This window comes from Bemisia tabaci, chromosome 4 (assembly GCF_918797505.1).
Source record: "Bemisia tabaci chromosome 4, PGI_BMITA_v3".
NCBI classification, from domain to species: domain Eukaryota; kingdom Metazoa; phylum Arthropoda; class Insecta; order Hemiptera; family Aleyrodidae; genus Bemisia; species Bemisia tabaci.
This window is the reverse complement of record NC_092796.1, coordinates 42,622,689-42,646,144: the sequence shown is the minus strand read 5'-3', so window position 1 is coordinate 42,646,144 and position 23,456 is coordinate 42,622,689. Positions and strand designations below refer to the sequence as shown.

The 23,456-nt window shown below is 40.4% G+C and overlaps 1 protein-coding gene across 1 annotated transcript in view; it reads left to right on the top strand.

The window, feature by feature from the left end:
- The window catches only part of Fife (regulating synaptic membrane exocytosis protein fife), a 362,382-nt gene that overhangs the window by 275,958 nt on the left and 62,968 nt on the right, over window positions 1–23,456 (top strand). The gene's annotated exons all lie outside the window — the stretch shown is intronic.

The window sequence follows — 23,456 nt, the reverse complement described above, 5'->3', positions numbered from 1 at the left end:
TTTCGCAGAATTTTTGTCCGACTGAGAAGAAAAATCACGGCAGTGTTTAAGAATAGCCGTTGAGTAGTTTTTCATTTAAAAAATGAAGAATGACAGGAAGTCGAAGTCTGCGACGTCACAAATTGAGATACGTGGTTGCGGACTTATGACGTCGATATAGTTCAAAGATACAAGCATCAAATTTTATTTATACTACCCTAGATGTTTGGTGTTTTGTCACTTTTGCAGTGACAAATAATTTTCGTTGAAATTGATTATCGTGGCTACATTTCCTCCTCTTTTTCCTTCATTGTAAAAAAAGAACCAAAGTTTGTCTAGAAAATTCCATGATACGGTATTTTCTAAGACACAATTTAAACGTAAAATAATGCAATGTCACTTAAATCGCCTTCATACAACTATTCGTACTTATGGGATGTGCGTGGTGCGTAGAAGCAATTTGAAGGCGTTATGGATTTTTCTCAAAAAGCTCGCTGTGTTTTGCAGTTTCGTCTTCGGCGGGTGTTTGTTATCTCAGAAGGTTCGCTGTCTTTCGGACTATCATTAATTTTATATTTATGTAGCTAAGCAAGCACCTTACGTACATAAATGTGATGTTGAAAGTTTTTCGCCTGTGAAATGTCTTGTTTTAGTGATTTTTTCTTGTTTTCTGCGTCTCTCTCTGTTTTCTCATTCAGACGAAAATGTGCTTCCTCTAACACTCCAACCATAGTGAACGTTGCCTTTCAGCAATCGTAATTTGTCACAAAAATTTATTCAACTTTGTATATCTTTAAAAAAATGACGCCTCGAAAAAAGCTGCAACTAAAATGAGAGAGGCAAACGGTATTATTAGGCATTAACGGATTAAGTAACCAAACCCCCAGTTTACTCATTTTCACCCGGATGCCTTTCTTTATGTGCCTATATCACGCCCCGAAAAATGTCATATTCAGATATTCCCGGAAAATCCCAGCTGCGCGTTCAATACGGCCGTCATAAAGTTGTCATTTTTCGGCCGACCGATAATCCTGGGACGCTCGAGCGCCTGGAATTTTCAGAAAACGAGTCCAGTAAGTCATGTTGAACGACCCCGCCGGTTCGGTTCTGTCCAGGGTCCGTCCCAAAATCGTGCGAAAAGTAGCCCGGAAAACGGAGACGAGCGCACGATAATCGACGAGAACTGGCAATTTTCGAGCGGAAGTAATAGAGCGGGATTAAAATTGGCTCAAAACTGTGCGTTTTAATGACTGTTGCGGCCCCGGCCGGGTGGGACGCGGCCAGAAACTCATAAATTAGAGAGCTACCTTCGGACGAGTATCAGCTCTCCGAAAACAAAGCAGCTGCAGGGAATGCGCTGTCTTCGGGTCCCGTCCGCACGGTAGGCTCAAATCGTCATTTTTCGGACAAAGGAACGTATCTCTATTCCAAGGTTGCAAAATTGACTAAAGGAATGAGAGTTTTTACAAAAAAGTACCTGTGCAATTTTCGTCTAAAATTTTTGTGATTTTTGCATGTTATCTCAGGTAAAAATTAGTGAAATTTTCAGTTAGAAATGCTCAAGATTCTCCGGGTAAAAATTTAATAAGCAACTTGAAATTTGGCAACATTGAAATGTAGTTACGTTCTCTCGTCGGAAGAACGTCGATAAGAGACCCTTTACGAGGAAAGGAACGTAACTCTATTCCAAGGTTGCAAAATTGATTGAAGAAATTAAAGTTTTTACAAAAAAGTACGCATGCAATTTTCGTCTAAAATTATTGTGATTTTTGCATGATATCTGAGGGAAAATCGGTGGAATTTTCAGTTAGAAATGCTCCACATTCTCCGGGTAAAAATTCAATGAGCAACTGGAAATTTGGTATCATTGAAATGCAGTTACGGTCTCTCGAGGGAAGAACGTCGATAAGAGACCCTTCACGGGAAAAGGGACCTCAGTCCACGAAAGCACGAAATGAAATTATATTTGGGAAGAGAGGTTACAGGGGCCGTTCATATAATACGTGACGCTTTGGGAGGGGGGAGGGGTTTTGGGCCAATGATATAAGTGCGTCGCAGTACGGATGGTGAGTCCATGGTTGCGTTAATAACGCTGAAATCGGCGCTTGGGTCCCGTTTTTCAAAAATTTTAGGTGGAAAATGCAAAATTATGACTGTGTGAAATCCTCAGGGCATGAAACTATTCAAAAAGATTAAAAATAAATGAATAAATGTTTTAAGGAGTAACCGCCCATGTTGAGAGCTCAATTGTTGGATGAAATACAGTTTTTTTTCGTTTAAAAATGAACAGAATTCCCTAAAACTTATTTTTTAGAATGGCAGATAATTAGTATCGGAAGCTCAAACGCATAACTTGTAATCACACAAATGAACATAGCTACTCCAGAGTTGCCACAATCAGGGAATACCGAGAAAACCGGAAAATGTCAGGAAATTTTAAGAAGTCAGGGAAAACTTGGAAATGTCAGGGAAAATGATGAAAGTGTCATGGGAAAATTGTTAAGTCACCTTCATTTGCTTTCTAGAATGGATTCGACGTTTCGAACAGCAAATTTCGCCTGAAAACTATTTCAAATTATTAATTTTTAACCATCCTGTTTATCAGGTTTCCCTTTTTCAACTAGGAAGGTTTGCTCGTACGACCAAGGAATCGGTCCTCTGGAATTTGGCCCAAAGAGTGCCTACTCGATTCGCACAACCGAGGTTTTTTTTCTTCTCGAACCGAAGCAAACCTCACATTTTTCTCGGAACTTTTGCAACTGTGAAGTAGCACGAACTAATTTTCCCGTATATTTTCGAGACAATAAAGATAGCGTAAATCATGGCGAGCCATTTAGTGCACATGTGAGACTCAATGGTCTTCCCGCTTCGTGCATCCCAGTTTTGCATCCGGATTGACTCCCTCGCCTCTCTGACTCGATTATTTCCAGTCATCCAAAAAGTAATGCGCTAAGCTCACAAAACTCTCGCTTTGAATAGAGAATAGAAAAAGCACACTTAACGTAACAATGCAATTCGCAAAATACTCGGATGGAGGTCATAAATTAGCCGTGAACGCGGAGGAGATTCAATTTTTCATTCAGTATCGTTTGGAACAAAAATCAGCACCATTATTAGTTTTGTCTAGACTTCTTTATCCACACCATTACGAGGGGAAAAGTATTTACCGTACTTTCATCCGATGGTCTAGTAAGAAGCTGAGGGCTACAAAACAGTACCTTGGTAAAAATTGGCGATAAGAGCTGCGTTTGAAAATACCATAGGAATTCTTATAGCCGGCTAAAGAAGGCTACAGAAAATCATATAGCTGGCTGTAGAATGCGGAGAAAATCATACGGCTGGGCTATAAAAAAACGATAAAAAATTATGCAGCCGGGCTATAGTTCCTACCGCCGGGCTTTACACTTTATCGCCTGGCTGTTGCTTTTTCGCCATCGATTATAAAAGGCTATAAGAAATTGTGTAGAAATTCGTGTGCTTTGGAAATCATGAAGTTTGATACAAAACCACCTTAATATTTACAAAACACACGTTATATTTTCCTTTAATACATATTTTTTTCATCAATTAAAACGAGAATAATCCATACAGGATGTGCAAACATTTCAAAATCATGAGTTGAATAACGCTGGCTCCACCAGATTAAATATTAGAGCCTAACACGATGCGGAGCGGCGACGCACTGGCGCCTACAAACCTAACAGGGATACTTCACGCATTGCGCAACGCGTGAAGTATCCCTGTTAGGTTTGTAGGCGCCAATGCGCGTTGCGCGCTGGCTGCCCGCCTGCCGCACCGCAGCGTGCCACGGCGCTTGAAGCAACTATTTCACACCAGAGGTATTGCACAGTATCATAAGAAACTGAAAGCGCTCTAATATATTAGGAATAGCAGGCATCCATCAAAAGTACGGAGCTTTCCTCGCAAAATAAATCAAGATACTACGGCCCAAAAAGAGAGCAGTGGTCCAAAAACTCACTGAGTCCTAGCATCCGTAATTAGTGACGTTTAGCATACACTTTATCGCCTGACAGTGAGTTCCTTAATTCGGCTATAAACGGCTACAAGAAATTGTGTAGCCGGCTATAGAAGCTATTGGAAATCTTACAGCCGGCCGTAGGTCTATGGTATTTTGGAACACAGATTCTACTGCCAATTTTTACCAGGGTACGGTTGAGCTGATGATGGTCATACATTTTGTGTTCCGTTAATCTAACTTTGGGTTACCTCAACTAAAATCTTTGACGAGTCATTTGATCTAGTTTGTTCTAACAATTTTTTTTCATCCTTTCACATCGAACTTGATTCAGGGTGACTGGTTTAGCACATCTTGGAAATTTTAAACACGTTCTTGAAAATATGAACATGAACACGTGAACTATCATTCCCACAGTGGATATGTGACTCACCATCTGACCTGCTTTTTACAATGAAGTCTCTCCGCGGAACTGTGGCTTCCAGAATGATTTCGAACCGTGGCGAGGCCTAAATGATCGATTATCGATATTCCCCCATTTGAAGCTGTAGTAAAGAATCTATTATTAAGGTGTTCGCTGCGAACACCCTATCTATCGATCCTTTTCTATAGGTTCAAATGGCAGAGCAATCGATATATCGCATAGCACGCCACACCGCCGATTTCGAACGAAAATCAATGAAAGCGGTGCTTCATTCCAGGAGAGTAATGACATGAGCTTCGGGACTCCTGGAGTCCGAACAACTTCAAAAACAAACCGCAAATTCACCGCACAATAGCGCACAATTCAAGGCGATGTGGGAAAAATTTATCTCTCATTAAAACCGTTATCTGTTGTCGTTCTGTTTTTCAAATTTTCTATCCTTGTTTATTGAAAATTTTAAACGTGATAGTTTTGCTTATTGTATAATTTTGTTGATAGATAAATTGGAAAAAACACGTTTGTTTGAACTCAGTATTTCACGATCAATATTAACCCTATCGTCCATTAAGAAGACAAATAAATGACGTTATAAATCTCTAGTCTCTTATGGTTTTTTCTCCTTCACCATAATCACATCATGAAAAGATCTTAACCAAGCTAAAATATTATCATACATTTTTTCTATATTCAGCGTTATCATAACAACTTTCAGTAGGCTTAAGGTAGTGTAAGGTAAGCTTTTCTGATGATAAACGTGAGTGGGTGATAGTATCTTATTTCTGCGAAATTTCAATTCGATTCTGTATGTTTTGGTTCAATTCTGTAGCATTTTAAGAAGCCAATTTTCGAATTCAATTTTTTTAAAGTTTTACGTCAATTAACTATCAAGCATACCTAATCGATTTGTGCATCTAAGAATTTTGAATGAGTGGACTGCTTGGGAGGAGGAACTTGAAAAGGAAGGATTTCAAGAAACCCCCGAAAACGGGAATTCTTGAGGAGTAGTATAAGAATAAAGTTTAAAGATGGTAATGATTGAGCAAGAAATTTAGATAATGAGGTAACAGTGCACTGTCAGAAATGTTGGACTTAATTCAGGATCAGGAGTGTGTTTCATTCTGTTGGTTATTTTGTTCTTAGAAAACCCCAAGTGATATGAGTTGGACTACATTTTGCGATTAGGAACTACAATTTCCAGCTCACTTTAGAAACAACGTATCGACGGTGAAACTACCAAACCACGTATCTCGGTTTGCGACGTCGCAGACTTCCTGTCATACTTTATTTTTTAAATGAAAAACTACTTAACATACAGTCTTGAAAATTTCTGTGATTTTTCCTCTTTGTGCGGAGAAAATTTCGTGAAAATTTCAAGGAATGATATTGATTTGGTCTACTTCAAAAAAATAAAATGTGAGCGTAGATTTTTAAACACCGCAAACGAGATACGTGGTTTGGTAGTTTCACCGTCGGTATGTTCAATTAGGTTTCCAATGCATATAAGTGCTTTTACAAATGAGTCAGAGTCATAGTCTCTGATTGTAAAATTGTGTAAAAATTGTAAAATGAGTCCAATTAGGATTAAAATTCGCGTTGTAAGAGTTGAGTTCACTCTGTTCAAAAAATTAACTTCGTTCCGCATTCATAATAACTTGGAGTTTTTTAGGGGCCAAAAAGGCTCCGGAGAAAAGTGCACTCAGAATTCCACTCCGATATTTCTAAAAATGTAGACGTTTTGATATCACAGTCGGACTCAATTCTGCAATTAGGAACTACAATCTCTGGCTTACGCACAAAAGAACCTATCTCTGCAAGGAAACATGTTGTTCCTGAACTGAACCAGAGATTGTAGTTCCTAACTGCAAAATCTAGTCCATTTGTTCTGATTTTTATCGCAGCTTGAACCGTTGTGCGACAACGGGAGTCGCATCGCGGGGACCATGCTAGGGATTTTGCGAGTCGAAAATTCAATTTGTGGGATCGAAAAAAGAACATGTTGCGGGCGGTTTTCCCAGTGCGATCATTAGTGCCTCCGCGTATCCGCCCGCCAGCACGCACCTCCCGTAACTTCCACCGCTCGCTCGTGGCTTGTCCCGGTGTCCCCGCTAAATACTGCCCGGCTAAGGAAAAACACTGCATGTACATTAAAACGTTGGTGAAGTCCCTCCAATTACATTTTATTTTAATCGAATAATTTGAATTTTCCCCCGTTCAATGGTCAGGCAACAATCAAATTGCGACAAAAATTCTGTGAAAAAGTTGAATAAAAATATTAACTAGTTTCCAAGGAATTTCCGATGTTATTAAAAGAAATTCGGCAACGTCCGTGAGCTCATACGACGTCCTTCCTAAGCACTCAAAAGAAAGTATGATAGATTTTACCATACTTTGGAACAGTGACCCGAGTATGTTAATAAACCCCAGACTTTATGGTAGCATTTACCATATTATGGTCAGTATCAGCAGAGTTCTAGTAAATACTATTATAATTCTGGTTATTTTCACTAAATAGTATCACTGTGTAAAAAATCAAGTAGACTTAAAGTGGATATTACCGTGTTTTTTTCAGTGAGCGCGGTAGAATACCAATGCAAGGTTTTGCTAATGCGAATAGGTACCTAAGTTCTAGGATGAAGTTACGTTCACGCAGGATTTTGCAGCGAGTGTTAAAAACTTTCATTCAGCAGATTCGTAACGATCGACAGGCATAGGACGTAAAACCCAAAGAAATTAACACTGATTGTGTAAATTTCATATTGAGGCTTGAGCTAATAATAATATTGTTGTAAATCAAATCATAAACGAATACGTGACAATTAATCTATACGTAAACGCAAAAAAAAAATATTTGCGGTGAGCTCAATTTAATAGCTTTGTGCGGTTTTTTACATGGAAGCCGAGCTATCGACTTTTTATTCTTCATTTTAACGTGATATCACCAGCGGCCGTAATCCACTTTTCCGAAGGCAAAAGCTTTTCTTCGCGGCTTTTCCTTTAGATAATCTCATTTCCACGCCACCTTAGAAGGGCCCTCGGGCGTCGCCAAATTTCTCTCGATGAAAAGCTCCCTCTGAAAATGCTCTCTCAGAAATGATGAATTCTCCCAAAAAGTCATGTAACGCGAATTGGATTTTTCAAGAAACTGATCTAAAGTACCTAACAATTTCAAAGAAAACATATTCATAACTTTCCTCGGGGGTTGGTCTACGTAGCAGCTCGGTGACTTTCAAAGCTTTCCGAAAAGGTGTCAGCCCGTATTTCAGAGAACTTTTCAGGAGGTGTGATGGGAGGAAAATTAGGTAGCTGAAAGCCGAAACGGCGGAAAGGGGGCGGTTAAAGGTCGGAAAATGGAGGGAATAAAGAGGAAATCATTTGAAGAGCACGCGAGAAACGGTGAGAGGGGATCCGGGCCATTGAATGTTGATTCCTGCGCGGGTCTCAAATTCCCGCGTATTCGAATTTTGGCTCAGGCCCCGGCAGCAGGTCCGTGGTGGGGGAGGGGGTGTATTTATCCTTCTTTGTGCCATCCGTGTAATCATTGTTCGTAGCTGAAGGCGGTCTCTCCCTATAGTAGAGTTGCCACCTCGCTCGTCAACATGGTCTCTGAAAAACCCCGGAGGCACCGAGCACGATCAATTAATTCAATCTGCTTTGATCATTCAAAAGCGGTTTTTCGCGTCCGTCCGATCGATCGTCTTTAATCCGATGAACTTGCGGGAATCGGTGTCATCAGTGAAGTGACAGACCCACTCACCGGGTTGGACCAATCATAGAGCCTCCCGCCGGATTCACCAAACCGCCAGTATTCAATAGGCAAATCGTGAGTGGTGTTGGTCGAAGTTTTTAACTTACTGTCAGCCTCCGGTACAACAGAACGACATTCCATCTGGAGGATGGTGCGCTTACAACATTTCACTGGAAAGAAAACACATTGGATCTAGAGTTCAGATTCTTGAAAACATTGACAAGAAAGAGATTCAATCAGAATTCAATCTTTCTTGATTCAATCAGATTTAAGCTTAAATCAAAAGGGAATCCGCTCAAATTAAGAGGCTTGGTTCTTGATTTAAGCTAAAATCTGATTGAATCAAGAGTCCTTTTTCTTGTCAATGTTTTCAAGAGTCTGGACTCTCGATCCAATGTGTTTTTTTTTCCAGTGTTGATTTTATTGCTGGCAGCAATGATGACCAAATCCAAAATTCTCGGCGTCTCTGCAATAGACGCATTTAGTGTGACGTCACATCTCGATTTAATTTCAATATCTCGGAAGTCAAAATGTGCCCCAACAAACCAACACAACGTTCGTCCGAAAACTAAGTATTATGTCACGAGCTTATTTTATTATCAATTCTGATGAAATGTGGTCTCAAACGTTTTGGAAAATGACTAGCTTTCATAATTTTACGGTCCCACGGATTCATGTTGTTTTAGGCTAGTTTGAGCATTCTTTCATCAATCGTTCGTTTTAGAGGTTATGATTGATTGTTGGGGCATATTTCGACTTTCGAGATATCGAACCAACAATAGCGCTCCGTGACGTCACCACTAAATGCGTCTATATTTTGTCTCTGTTTTGAAAGCGCTTCCAACTTGGCAACAAGCATCTAGGAGGAAACTCGAATGCCGATACGCACTCGATGGAAGACATATCGCGTCGGCCATATTTCCATCGGATTTCTCCGTTCTTGTGGAAAGCGACGTGGATGATATAGTGCTTTCTCGAGATTTGGCAACAGGGCGCGGATTCCCTGCTTCCAATTTTGCCCCGTTTCCGGAATAATCCGCGTGGCAGCTCCGCCGGAAACGGACGCGTTCCACTCGCGAGTCGCGGCTTGATCGCCAATTATCCCGATTTTTGATACTTCGCAACGCGCCCAGAGCGATTCTTCAATCGCTATCGAATCATCTCGTTCGATAGATCCCTATTCCACACTGGGAAAAAAAAACACCTTGAATCTTGAGTCCAGACTCTTGAAAATATTGATAAGAAAAAGAACTCTTGATTCAATCAGATTTAATCTTAAATCAAAGGAAATCCGCTCAAATGAAGAGGCTTAGTTCTTGATTTAAGCAAAAATCCGATTGAATCAAGAGTACTTTTTCTTGTCGATGTTTTCAAGAGTCTGGACTCTTAGGTTCCAACCTAAGAATACAACTATTTCAACTTTGGTGTGTTGCACAGTATCACGCGTATTTGAAGGCGTTTTATACGGATCCAACCGCGACCTACTTAGAGAAGAGTCTTTATGTTTTGCCTTGAGTACTGTTGGCGTTTGCGCTGGATACGTTGGATGCAAAATGATGAGTAATTTTCACACATCAGTGTTACGAAGAGCCTAATATTTTGAATCTTGAATATCGGAATTTTTATTATTTTTCATTTTTAAAAAATTCTACCGATATTAGATGATTGCTCCTATGTTATACGCCCGCATATCACATCGTATTGTTGTCTCAATTGAACTATTGTTATAGTCACAAAAATACTTCCCAGCATTCTCTTTGTTCTATTTAAAATAATTGATACAAATACCAAAGTTATTGGAACTACTTAAAAATAGGCAATTAGTGTTTTCAAGTTGCCAAAACGGTGTGAAACTGTATTTATTTCTCTGGTCGAAAAATTAGGATAAAATACATGGCATATCCATTTTTTTGCCCATCTACCTTCCCCTGCAAGCTGATTGTTGAAATTTGTAGACAAAGCGATAGACAAGGAGGACATAAAGCATATAGAGTGATCCTATTGGTAGAAGCGGGTGGTTGAAATCGTCAAAGGAGATAAGTAATAGACTCACTAACGGAACCCCAAGAGAGATCTTACAGTTAGTCCAAAGTGTTCTCTCTTAGTTGACAACAACCACTTATTTCAACCAATATGATCGCTCCATACTCCTTGTGTCTTCTTTGTCTATCGTTTTGTCTATCGATTTCAACGATCAGCCCGCTGTTCCATGTGGTGAGAAGTGAAATATAGACCTCCTATTTTCGACAATCGTGATTTTTTGGCGAATTCCCTGAGCGAAACTACCTTCCTCCCAGCTCCGGCTCAAAGCAAGAGCCTCATCCCCACCGCAGATAGCTCATTAAAGATTCCGCTGCTCGCGCACCTCGGCCTTACGAGGTGCGAGGCGGCGGCTGAAAGCGCAACCGTGCGCAACCGGATCCGGAAATTGGACCGGGGAGCAGAGGCGAAGCGGCTGAAAAATCGCGGGCGATAAGAACTCACCTCAAGTTCGCGTGTGCCCCCGCGAGGTTGCCGCCCGACTCATTAAATCCGCCCAATTCTGCCGTGCTTGGGGAAAAACGCCTTATGAACCTTCAGCCGTTGCCAAATTTCCTTTGATAAAACACAAATTACCTGATAAATTTAAGGATACATTGGAAAAAAAAACACATTGGATCTAGAGTCCAGACTCTTGAAAACATCGACAAGAAAAAATAATTTTGATTCAATCAGAATCTAGCTTAAATCAAGAACCAAGCCTCTTAAGCTGATTTCGTTTTGATTCAAGCAAAAATCCGATTGAATCAAGAGTATTTTTTCTTGTCAATGTTTTCAAGAGTCTGGACTCTAGATCCAATGTGTTTTTTTTTTTCCAGTGTGTTATTTGACTTGGTTTCTTTTCGTGGAATTCAGTCCGATTCCTGAGTGATTATGCCCTCTTGCCCAAAGGCAGATATTGAAGAGGTAAACTTACTTTCTGGAAGACCCTCGTAATTTGTGACTTCCGGTTTATGAGATATCGTGGTAGTTCTTCTCGCCAAGCATAGTGCGGCCGCCGTGCCGGTAGGCGCGAAACGCATAAATTAGCATCTACAAGACTGCTACCTCGGTAGAATAATTTACGAATTGCGCCAAACACAGTGCGGTCGCCGGGAAAAGTGTAAGAACGCCTACAAGACTGCAAGAATACTTCACGCATTACGCTAAAAACACCTTGCGGTCGCTGGTCGGCACAAAACGTGTATTAGCGCCTACAGATTTAAGTTTAAATCTGATTGAATCAAGAATCCTTTTTCTTGTCAATGTTTTCAAGAGTAAGGACTCTACATCCAATGTGTTTGTTTCCATTGTATTTTCCTCCCAATTTTTCAGAAGATTTAGTTCACAATTTCCCCAAAAGTTCCTGAAAATTTAAAGGAAAAATATCAATAGCGTTCCTCGAAAGTAAACATTTGAAAATTTGGCAACTCCTGAATGTTCATATGACGTTCTTGCTCAGCACGGCAGAATTATGATAATCCGCGGCGGGGAAATGGAGAACCGGCAACGTTGCCTCGATTACTTTTAATTAAACTTCTCGGAGCCACCTCGAGTTGCTTATCGCACCTCGATTTAAGTTGAGCCCCGCGAACCTGGTGCCGGTGCCCGCGCCTTCGCTCATGACTTCCGGTGTTTCCGAAACTCGCGGGCTCCTCAGCTCGGAGCCGTTAAACGGGCCGCGAATCGATAAGTTAATCTGTTAACCGTAAATTGGCCGTGGGTAACTCGAGCTCGCACTCGTCACATCGTTGCAAGATACTCCGCTCGTTCTCGGGAAGGGACTCGTAACTCGAATCCGGGTGAGCCTCAGAGCGCATGAAAACGTGTGGAAACCGCGGCCCACGTTCGAATTAAGTTACTGGTCTCTTCCGGAAAATGGCGGATTCCTCCTAGGGCACCGCACGACGGGCAAAAACAAGAGCCGCGGTTCTCGGGAGACTGGAATCCTCTGAGGTGTTGCCAAATTTTCGTCGTTTTGTCATGATTTTGATGGACTTGAGACTTACATTCGTTTCCCATATCGATCAGTGGAAAAAACACATTGGATCTAGAGTCCAGACTCTTAAAAACATCGATAAGAAAAAATACTCTTGATTCAATCGGATCGTTGCTTGAATCAAGAACAAAGCCTCTTAATCTAAGTGGATTTCCTTTTGATTTAAGCAAAAATCTGATTGAATCAAGAGTAGTTCTTCTTGTAAATGTTTTCAAGAGTCTGGACTCTAGATCCAATGTGTTTTTTTTCTCCAGTGATTGCTAACAAACGATACCGCCTAACTGAAATTTTGGCAAAAAAAAGAGTTGCAACTTTGCCGCATTCTACAGTATAAAATACGCGAGCTGGTGGTTTTAGTTGTTTTCCAATCCTGTAAGGAAGCGCTTCTATTACGCTGTCGACGCTGTAACGCATGAGAAGATTCAAATCCAACCGTGGAATTAACAAAAATGACGAAGTTTTCTCTTCGTTCTGCAAAATTGCCAGTTTGCAGATGGGCGGTGTTGTTCGTTAGCTATCGATTTGAAAAATGGGCCGGTCGCAAACTTCAGCTAGAGTAGAACAGAGAGTTGTTCATTTTTGAAAATGACTCAAAAACCACTAAAAGTGCATCGGAAAACTGTGAAATACACTTCTATCTCCACAATCTGTCTCAGAAGTAAGCGTTTTTTAAAAGCTTTCTGCTTCAAAAACGACTCTACAGCACAGGTGAGCGTTTCGTAAAAGGAGTCTTTCCGTGCAACCCTTGCGCACTAAGATGCCACACAATATTCAACATGGCTGATGCTTCGACGCGCAAATCTTGAGGAAGCATAATGGTTTTCACCAATGCGAGAAAGCCGTAAAAAACATGCCGATTGATAAAATTCCATCTCGTGACGTGTATTTTGGCGGGTTGGCTTCAGCCATTTTGAACATTGCGTAGCACCCTAGTGCGTAAGCGTTGGATGAAACAACTCCTCTTACGAAGTGCTCACCTGTGTCGGAGTGTCGTTTCTAAAACGGGAATTTTGTTGTATGTCCGAAACGTAACCTTGCAAACATACAACATACAGCACATACTGCTGCCTGATGTGCAATGAAGAAAGTCCTTTTCATATATTCCAAACTAAAATTCGTCAACATTCAATAATCCGATTAATATCTGAAAGTCCTCTGGATGAATATCAACAGTTATTATTCGAAGAACTGAAGAATCCCTCTATAATTGGATTGCATTTTGCAAAAAGGAACCACTAGCATTGCAATGTTGCTAAGATTGTGCAACTTCTTTTGTCTTGGAAAAACCCGATTATCCATCAATAGTTCCTATCTTACTCGCTAAAAACTGTGAATTTAAGACAAAAATTACCATCTAAATTTCATAGTTTTTCACGATTTCCGCAATTTTATTGCAAAAGATGAAGTTGCACAATCTTAGCATCATTGCAATGCTAGTGGTTCCTTCTTGCAAAATGCAATCCATATTTTCCGATTTGACGCCACTAGATCTATTATTTGGGCAGGCGTTACAGCTCTCTTCGGTAACACAGCAGCGCACGTCTCCGCGGTAACATCATTATCTTAACGGAATCTATTATTATGGGCAGGGTAGTCGGACGTACACGAGAGAGCCAGCCCGAACCTCGCCGCAACTTTCCTCTCACCGAGGTCCGAGCGCCTCGGGCGTACCAAAACAGCAGTAACTCCATTCTAGAGTGAGCCTCGTCGTGCGTAAGCGCCCGCACAAACCGTGGCTCACGCTCGAATGGACTTACTGCTGTCTTCCGCAACGCAGGAGCATAATCCATCCGCTCGCGCAATCCGAACCTCAGACAGAGCCGAGAGGCTGCGAGGCGAAAGGTGAAATGATAAGAGCCCCAACTAATCATTAAATAACGCACACCCACCCCCAACCCCAACCACCCCCAACCCCAACCACCCCCACCCCCAACCGCCCCCGAGGCCCGGAGCCGGCTGCCAGCTCTTTACGAATCAAAACGAGAGTATTCCCGAGCAACAGTTGGTCCGCTCTAACCTGTTGAGACTCGGCCTCCCCCCGCCCGCCGTCCCCCGCCCGGACCCCACCCACCGGCACTAAGCACCCTATCGATCCGCGCCGCTCCACCGCCCTCCGTAAGAACCGCGGATCTACGTGACGTTAGCGTTGAGGTTGCGCGGTTTTGGCGACGCTCGTCCGGCGGGTTGCCGCCGGGTTTTTTGTAGGCGAATTAAAAACGCCCCCCTTTTTTCGCCGGCCGCTCGATTTATACCCCGCCCGTGTTGCGCGCTAATTAGGCCATTCTTTATCTTCGGCCCGAGATCGCGCCTCAATATTTTCTCCCCCCCCCCCCCCCCCGCGGCCCGCCCCTCCTCCGCCTCTACCTGCACGTTAATTACGCCGATTTTTATCCCTATGAGAATAACTCACCGCGATTTTCCTTATTTTCTCCGTCCCGTGTAAATTAATCCCGTTGTTATTTTTTTCAAGCCCCGCCTCGTTTTGAATCTGGTCCGTCGGTGGTTTAACGTTTACCGGATCGGAAGAAATTCTTGCGCATGCATCGGCAACACTGTTTTTTTCCATTCAAACCTTTGTAAATCGTCAATTCTGAGTAAGGCGACCTGTTTCGATACATATCGATTGTTTTACTTGCGTTTACATGGGTAAAGCACAGTATTGCCAACTCTGTTTATTTCCAACCGTTCCTTGGTTCTACTAGCTCCCGTGAAAACGGCGCTTCGGCATTATTAACTTGAAAGTGGTAAATATGATGAAATCTGATATTATCTGATCGAACGATTTACTCGTCAATATACTTATTCTCTTATACATTTTTCTCTCTCCTGCAGAGATTTTTGCATCATTAACGATGCAAATTACTTGTAACTGAGAACTTCCACAAGCAGAACTTTTATCTCGCAGAATGTGTAACTTAAGCCATCTGATATTGTACGAGTATGAAAGCTCGCTTTACGTGCTGATTTATATTTTCATTTTTTCTTGCCTAGAAATCTTTCCTAGTACATCAACGATGAAAATCGAACATTGCAGACAAAGCACTGTCAGTGGTGTAATACATGTTCTCTCATCAATATTTCACGTAAAACACGATCTGTGCAGCGGAAATTACCGAAAGAAACTCCTTACCAAGATATTAACGTTGTCTGCTGCGTCAAATCCAACTTACCGCCCATATAAATAACAAAAATCTACTTTTGGAGGTTCTTTTCAGTAATTTTGTCGGGAGAATCGCGTTCTACGTGAAAGTTTAAAGATGAAACATAAATTATAATATGCTTAAATTCGTACCTTGTTCAGTAGTCGATTAGTTTCTGGTAGAAATCTTGAAAAAACGGAGCGGCTTTAAGAAAAGTAAAGAGTAAAGAGTTAATTTTTCATCAAGAAATGGAGTTTTTTCTCTGTATCTTACATTCAACGGAAAATTTTCCTTCCAAAATCTATACAGAAAACTGCATGTAACACTTGATTAAAAACGTAAATCCGACAATATTGATTTGACGATTGCTTGAGAGAATAAAGCTATCTGAAGTAAACAAATTTTAGGAAAATACTATACTGTCGTCTGAAGGGTAGAATGGCACATACCGTTGAGCGTGGGGCATCTGTAATATTCCGGGAAACTGACGAACTATCCAGAATCGATCGAGTTCTTATACTCTGGATCAGGCAACATACAACTCCCTTGGTATATTAAAATACATATAATTAAGTTAGAAGTGAACTCCGTAAGAATTGTCATTTCGCGATACTAATAAAATCCTAATGAGAGCACCAAGAAGTATTTTCAAAACTACTTAATTTTTCGCAAAGTGAGGTCTTCCAATACTTCTCAGTAGACAAGAAAAAGCACGCAAAATTACGTAAATTTTTGTGAAGGATTATAGTAAGTAGACTCAGTAGAACCATAATCCAAATTACTACGCACAGTAGTATCGACCCTCTAAGAGATCATCCTCCATCATTTGCAAAATATAAACCGCTCAACTTCGCTTTAACAGGTTGAAACGTTTTTCTTTCCATATGGGTAGGTCATAACTGCATTCTCTTTTATTGCGCTGCAATTAAAACTTCAGCCGTTTCACTGCATAAACTTTGTTCTTTGAAACCTGTAGACTATTAATTCATACACACTTGCAGTCATGTCGCTTACTTTGTTTTCCACCTTTGCAAGGCAGTATTCATGACTAAGGCAAATAGTCAAATTAGGCATTTGATAAATGCCTACGCATATAGTCAAATATTCTTACCTAGTTTGAATTTGATTTTTTGCTCTAATTTTAGACAAAATAACTCGTCGCTTATGTAAGAAAGAATTCTCCGTAAAAATATGCAGCATACAATAGTACTTTAAACGATTTTAAGAGATCCTGAACGAGATCCTGAATGCACATTTATCATGAAATTTTCACCACATCATAAAACATAGAATTTATAAAATTTTAACCTTTAAATGTACTAAAGGTATGGAAAAAGAAATGAACAAGAAAAGTTCCCGGGTTTGAAGAATTATTCTTCCCAAAATATTGAAAACCAGTGAAATCCTCGCCATAAATTTTCGGAATTCCGTACCTAAACTGTCAAAATTTGACTACTGTCAAATCAGGCATTTGATAAAATGCCTGATTTGACTGATTGCCCTCGACATTCATACCTACCTTGCAGAAGCCAGATTCTTCCGTCGCTTCAAATTCCAACTTAGGTGATGGCAAGGCATAGCAAGATCCTTAACACTTCAATCATTGAATCAATATCGAATGACCTTGATCGATGAATATCATTACTAAGCTAGGGATTTATCGATCAAGTCCGATGGTTATCGAATGACCTTGATCGATACGAAGCATTGACAAGATAGGAATTAATTTATCAAGTTCATTCGATCACGATTTAATAATCGACCCGCAGGTTTTCGGCGTAGCCCCACGTGGCCGCGAAACACGCGCCGGTCAAAACGAGTGGGAGGCAAGCAGCGAGCAACGGTGAACCCCCATTTTAGAGGGAAAGTAAAAACATAAAAAGAACTTTATCGCGTTCTTTTGTTCGGCAATAAAAATGTATTTTAGCGTGACTACTCCTATTAGATTTTATGATCCATCTGCTACTTTTACGATTTTTCCTTCCTGTTCATAAGCTATCCCAATCGAATTTTCCCTCCGTGCGAGTGGCTTTGTCCGCTCCTCTCGCATGGTGCTTTGACCTTATCCACCAGGAGTAAAAGGGTCGTATGAACATTCAGGCGTTGCCAAATTTCCCTCTATAAACACATGGATTTCCCACAAAAATTTTGAAGTACAATATTTCGACTTTTTCGGAGAATTTGTACCGCAATTTAATCCAGTGTATCTGAATATTTCAGTTTGGAACGTTCATAATTTTTCTTAAAAATCAATAATTTATCGGGAAGAAATTTGGCAACAACCGAGGGTTTGTGTGGCATTTCTCCGCAGCGTGGCAGTTATTGGAAGCTGACGAGACGCTGTCCGGTGCGTCGCACAGTAGTTCGAGTCAATAGGAGAGGTCGGACAAAATTTGGAAACCTTAAACGCTTTTAACTCCGTGTGTACAAACTTTGAGGTTCCAAAATTGGTTCCATTGGTTTTCTCGTAAAATTTTCTTTTAGAAGCATTTCTTAAAATTTAAAATCTGAAGAAATAAACATAAAAATTTGCAGTTTTAGTAAAAAATTTCATGTCCGATGTCTCTGATTGACTCGATCCACCGTGCATCGAGGGCGTTTATTTTAGGAATGTCTCCGGAATGCTCTCTAAAACGTGGGCGAATGGAAATTTTCGTCAATATTCCCGGAATGTTCACAAGTTCAAAGGGACCCCATCTTTGTTCGGGGAGTTTACGTTGCGTTGCTGTAAAAGTAAAGTTTTGCCCTCAGGGAATACTAGGAGCCTCTAATTAAAGCCTGGATTTCGTATTAAAATATTTGCTCCGCGCAAATTTTGATTTAATATGAAATGATTTTAACCCTTGTTTGAAAGAATAAATTTGCGGAGCTTGGGCATCGAAAGAAGGAGAGAGAGTAGCAGAAGGTTGGTAAAGAAGCAGAAAAGAAAAAAGAAGGGGAGAGAGGATAATAATAAATGTAAAAACAAATGAAGAAAAAAGGATCAGGTAGAAAAAAAAAGAAAAAGGGTAAAGAGGACTAGGTAAAAGAGGAGAAAGAAAAAAATACTCCTTGGTTTCGAGTTTCACAAAAATCGATTGAACAGGAGCCGAGATAGCATTTTAGGCTACATTCGCCATCCTGGATTTTCAAATTTTAAAAATTCAATCGTAAATTCGAGTTTCCGGTCATAAAGTACCCCCTTGCACACAACAGGCGAGCTAAAAAGCTACATAAATTTTAGGCACAGGTTTTCCTTTGGGTGAGCCTCATTAGCTTGGCCACATTAATAATAATAATTATTCCTTTTTAATAAAATTGAGGCTTAAATTTTTGTCACGGGCAAAGTGGGCATGAAATATGCGACATTACTTGACGTATAGCAATAATTGACAGGTGAACAGTCCTTGTTTGGGAAAGTAAATGACTTGAGTTAGGTTCCAACCTAAGAATACAACTATATCAACCTCGGTGTATTGCACAGTATCACGTTCATTTGAAGGCGTTTTAAAATGCTCCGACCGCGAATCGTGAAGGGTAGAGTCTTTATGTGTTGTCTTGGAGTGTTGTTTGCGCTGCATGTGTTGAATGGAAAATGATGAGTAATTTCCACATTTTAGTGTCACGAAGAGCCTAATATCTTGAATTTCGATTGAATTTTGTGTATTGCGATTTTTATTTTATTTTATTTTATTTTGTAGAAATTCTACTGATACTAGCTGACCGATCCTATGTTCTATTAGTACTCTTGTTGTCTCTCGTGATACTTGAGCCATTGTAATAATAACAAAAGCTCATGTCAAGTAACTGTTACACCATATTTATTTATTTAAAAGAGAAATTATAGTTTAATTATACATGACTTTAATTTCCGCGTTCGATAACTTCAAGTGCCGTTTTACTAAAAAGTTCTCTTTCGCGCGTCAATATTGAGCTTAGAAATTCAGCATCTGGAAGGATCGAATTACTATTACCTGCTTCAATAGACTTATCTGACTAATCATATGAATGTATTTATTCCAAAAGGAACTATGTTTCATGCAAACCCTATGTACTATCGCCGAATTTAGTTTCACGCATAGGCCGCTCCAAATCAAATGTAAACTGTGCGACGAGGCGCAGCGCGGCGAGGCGCGTTTCGGAGATATCGGGTGCTAACTGGACCTATCTCATCTCATGCCAACGAGGAAAACGGAGGCACATAAACAATTGACAAATCTGCTACTTTTTCAAGAAAATATCCCTCAGACAAGCATCTATAGGTGCAAACCCATAATTGACAGCGCAACACCGCGGTCACTCGAAAATAGAGCTAAAATTTCATGAGGTGCAACTGATTTTTTTCTTCTAGACACCGCCGTGCCGGCAGGTTACATGGAGTTCTTTGGGACAAAGGCGTATGCGCGCATCCGCCCTTTTTCCGGAGAACACGTTTTCTGAAACTGGATTCTTCCTAGTTTCAGGAAATATACATAGTGTATTAAAAAGTCGTGCCCCCCCCCACCCTTTTTACACAACGATCCACGTTATCTTGTAGGGATCATAGGGGAATGTAGTCACAATGTTCCGTTTTTGCAAGTATACTCTCAAAGACTTGTTCTTTCAAACTAATTAAATTTCGTGCGAAGATATTGGCTAGTACCAACGCTATGCACTTCTTAACTTTCAAATGTGATTTCCGCGGAACTACCTTTTTGAGCACACACCCTTGTTCCAAAGGACTTCTTAATTCAGGATATACTTCTTCGCGCAGGAAGTTTGAAATTGACGCAAAACTGGTCCGCTGTTGAATATGAAAGATTACACAAGTATACACCGAAAAAAAAAATGAATGCTTCATTAGCGAATTCTCGTGTAATATTCAGCCCTGGGACCAAGTATGACCTCGGTTTGTCCCTGTCTCTGCCATTTTCCAGGCAAATTGGGATTATTTAAAAATGAATTTTCCAAGGAAAATTTGATTTTCTGGAATTTGATGCATGATCGAGATAAACCGAAGTAATTCTTGAATTTAGGGGCCAAGGATACATAGACACTAGCTAGACATGTATTGCATACCGCATGTCCAAAAAACATGTCTCCCTTTTTCTGATGAGAGTTTTCGGTCAAAATGGCATTATCCACCCACGAATCATATATAAAACTGATCCGTTGTTTTGAGTCCGGAAGAACAAAAAATCATTTTATTCAGATAGCTATAATTGAGCTACTATATCTTATTTGTTGCCTCTGACCCCGAATCGACCTTTGTATATTCCACAACCCACTAATTTTCCGAAAGATCGAGTTTGCAACAAAAAAAACCCTTATTCAGATGCCAAAAAAACGCATTTGTATAAACCTTCGGATTTCCAAAGTATTGGTCAGAAGTATATATAAAAAAAAAAAAACACGGCCATTCTCTGATCTAGCAGCAAACATACAGTTAGTGGAAGGTCCTCCATTAAGGACCTAGATAAAATAATTTTTCCGTTCTTTCGGACGAAAAACAAAATGATGCGTTCCACTTGGGGCTTTACAAGCGCATTATGTCATTTGACTGGAGAAAAATTGTTATTAGAAAAAGTGAGAGACATTCGTTGGACGTGCAATAACCTGTATCCTTTTGTATTATACTCGATCCAAAAATTACCTTATTCATTTCTATCGGACACCAGTTCCCTCGTAAAATTAAACGTTCCTCGCATGGACGGACTGGCTCACATCTAAGAGCGTGGACCCTTGGCCGGTTAAGGGGGTGTCGTATGATATTTCCCGGGGGGATGCACCCCCAGAGAAAAATGTTTAAAATTGAGCGTGTTAAAGTAACCGATGGACTTGTGAAACGAAAAAAAAAGAGAACAAATCACAGCTACCAGACGCATCCAAGCTCCGTTATTTTAGAGATTCTGAGGCAGATCTGGCCACCTAAAATACTGCTTTTAAACACTAAAAGTCTGAAAATGATGAACCCAAAAAACATGACAGCTGGAAAGATCTTTTTAGCTTCCTCGATTGGAAAATGAAACATGCAATCTTGTTAGTACAAGGTGAAATTTTGAAGGAGAGAGAGGGAAAAAGAGTGTTGAGTCTAGCAAAGGACAAGGTGTTTAGTAAGGCAAGTAAAAAAAAGAGATAGGAAAAAATCAATTAAATGCATCAGGTATATACGGCAGGAAGATCCATTCAGCAATAATTTTGTTGGAAATGAGAATAATTTCAGACGTGACCGAACAATTGAAGCCTAACTTTGTGAGATAGCATAACCAAATTTTATTGAAATTCACAGACTGAATGGCCTATTTTGGATCCAATGTTGAATACTGACTTTTTGCGAGGAAGGTGCAGTCATTTTAATGATATTTTTATTAACACTTAAATGCTGAAGCCGGGTCAAATTGCGAGGCTTCCTAACAAAACCTGCCCCGCAGATTGGATGGGGCCGGTTCACGCGAGCTTTAGATGTTGGTCTGCAAATCATTCCAAAAAAGAATCGAGTATCAAATCAACACAGTCGAAGAAAGGAGGGACCTATTTGGGCCTCTTTTTTAACTTTTCTCCCTGAATCTAAGAGACACCTCATTGGCAGCACATAGCGGAGCGAGTTCATGCCCCGGGCCATTGCGCCTTCAATTTTGCAGATGCAACACGGACATCCATCAAGCACGAATAGTCGTATCTCTGCGCCGTGATCAACGCGAGTCCTTTCCCTTGCTCCATTTCCTTATTGTGTTGGTTTCGTTTGTCTCACTTGTAGTGGTGCTTTAAAGGCTACGTGAGCAACACAGTCGAAGGTAAGAAAAACGTAATCCGGCCTCGCTTTTTAACTTTTCTCGCGGATCTGACTAACAGCCTAGAGAAGAGCATATTGCGAATTCACGCCTCACGACTCACGCCATCGCGCTTTTAATTTTTCGCGATAGAGGATCACTTTCCGAGTCCAAAACACCGACGATTTTTGAAATCAAACAAGTACGGATAGAGAGAAAAGGGTTCAAAGATAAATATTTCAACTCGCATATCTCGTCAACGGTTTGTCGTAAAGCGATGATCTTAGTCTCAAAATATAGAGGAAACCACCACCTTTCAGACAATGATGACAAAATTGGTCCATTTTGAAAATGTCATCCATTGCTGTCACGTTGCCGTAGTTCAAATTTTCAATTTTTAGCTGGGGCGATACCTTTATAGGTCACTCCTAGATTAAATCATTCGTCAAAAATGACAAGATCAGGATAAATGAGTAATATGCAATGGATACAGGAAAATCAAAGTTTTCGATCATACAAAAATGTATGTTTACCTTCAACGGTTCGCTTGGTAGAAATAAGAGGAAAAAAGAGGAATTGCTAATAAAATCGTACCATTTGAGCTTTTTAAATTTAAGTCCATCCTACAGAAACGATTTGAAAAAGAGGCATGAATTTTTGTTGATGCAACGAGAGTCAGCTGAGGCTGGTCTTGTAACATTCATATGTCTCAATATTTTGTTCTTTTTTAATAATTTTCTTCGGGAATTAGCTATAATGGGGTATAAAAATGCACAACCTTGCAATTCGTGATTGGTTTGGGGGCATTTGGTGATCTTGGGACTCGGAACAAACCAGGTCCAAGTGTACCACATCCACTTTGAAAAATCATATCTCTCCTCCAACTTGTTTCCTCAGGATAAACTTGTGCTTGTTTTAAAGCTTAAACGGTCTACTTTCATCAAAAAATAGTTAGATTACTTTTTGTGCGATTCCTTCAACGTCGCAGCTAAAAAGGTGAAAAACTGAACATTTGAACTTCGGCAACGTGGCAACAATGGATGAAATTTCCAAAATGGACCAATTTTGTAATTATCGCCTGAAAGCTGGTGGTTTTCTCTACATTTTGAGACCAATATCATCTTTCTACGACAAAGCGTTAGCGAGATATTGCGAGTTTAATTTTTTTACTTTGACTCCCCTTCCCCTCCCTCCGTGATCGTCCGATTTCAAAATGCGTCAGTGTTTTAGACTGGGGAGGAGATCCTCTATCAACTTTGAAAATATTTCGAAGATCAGGCCAAGGTTGAAACGGACAATTTGAAATGAGGTCCTTTCTTCCTTGCTCTAGTCACAAGAACAAGAGGCAAGTGAGAATGGGAATCGATGCGCGATACGTCATTACGAATCTTTGTTTACATTCCAAAGAGCCAAAAACGTGAATTCTCACGGTGAATGAGTGAAAAT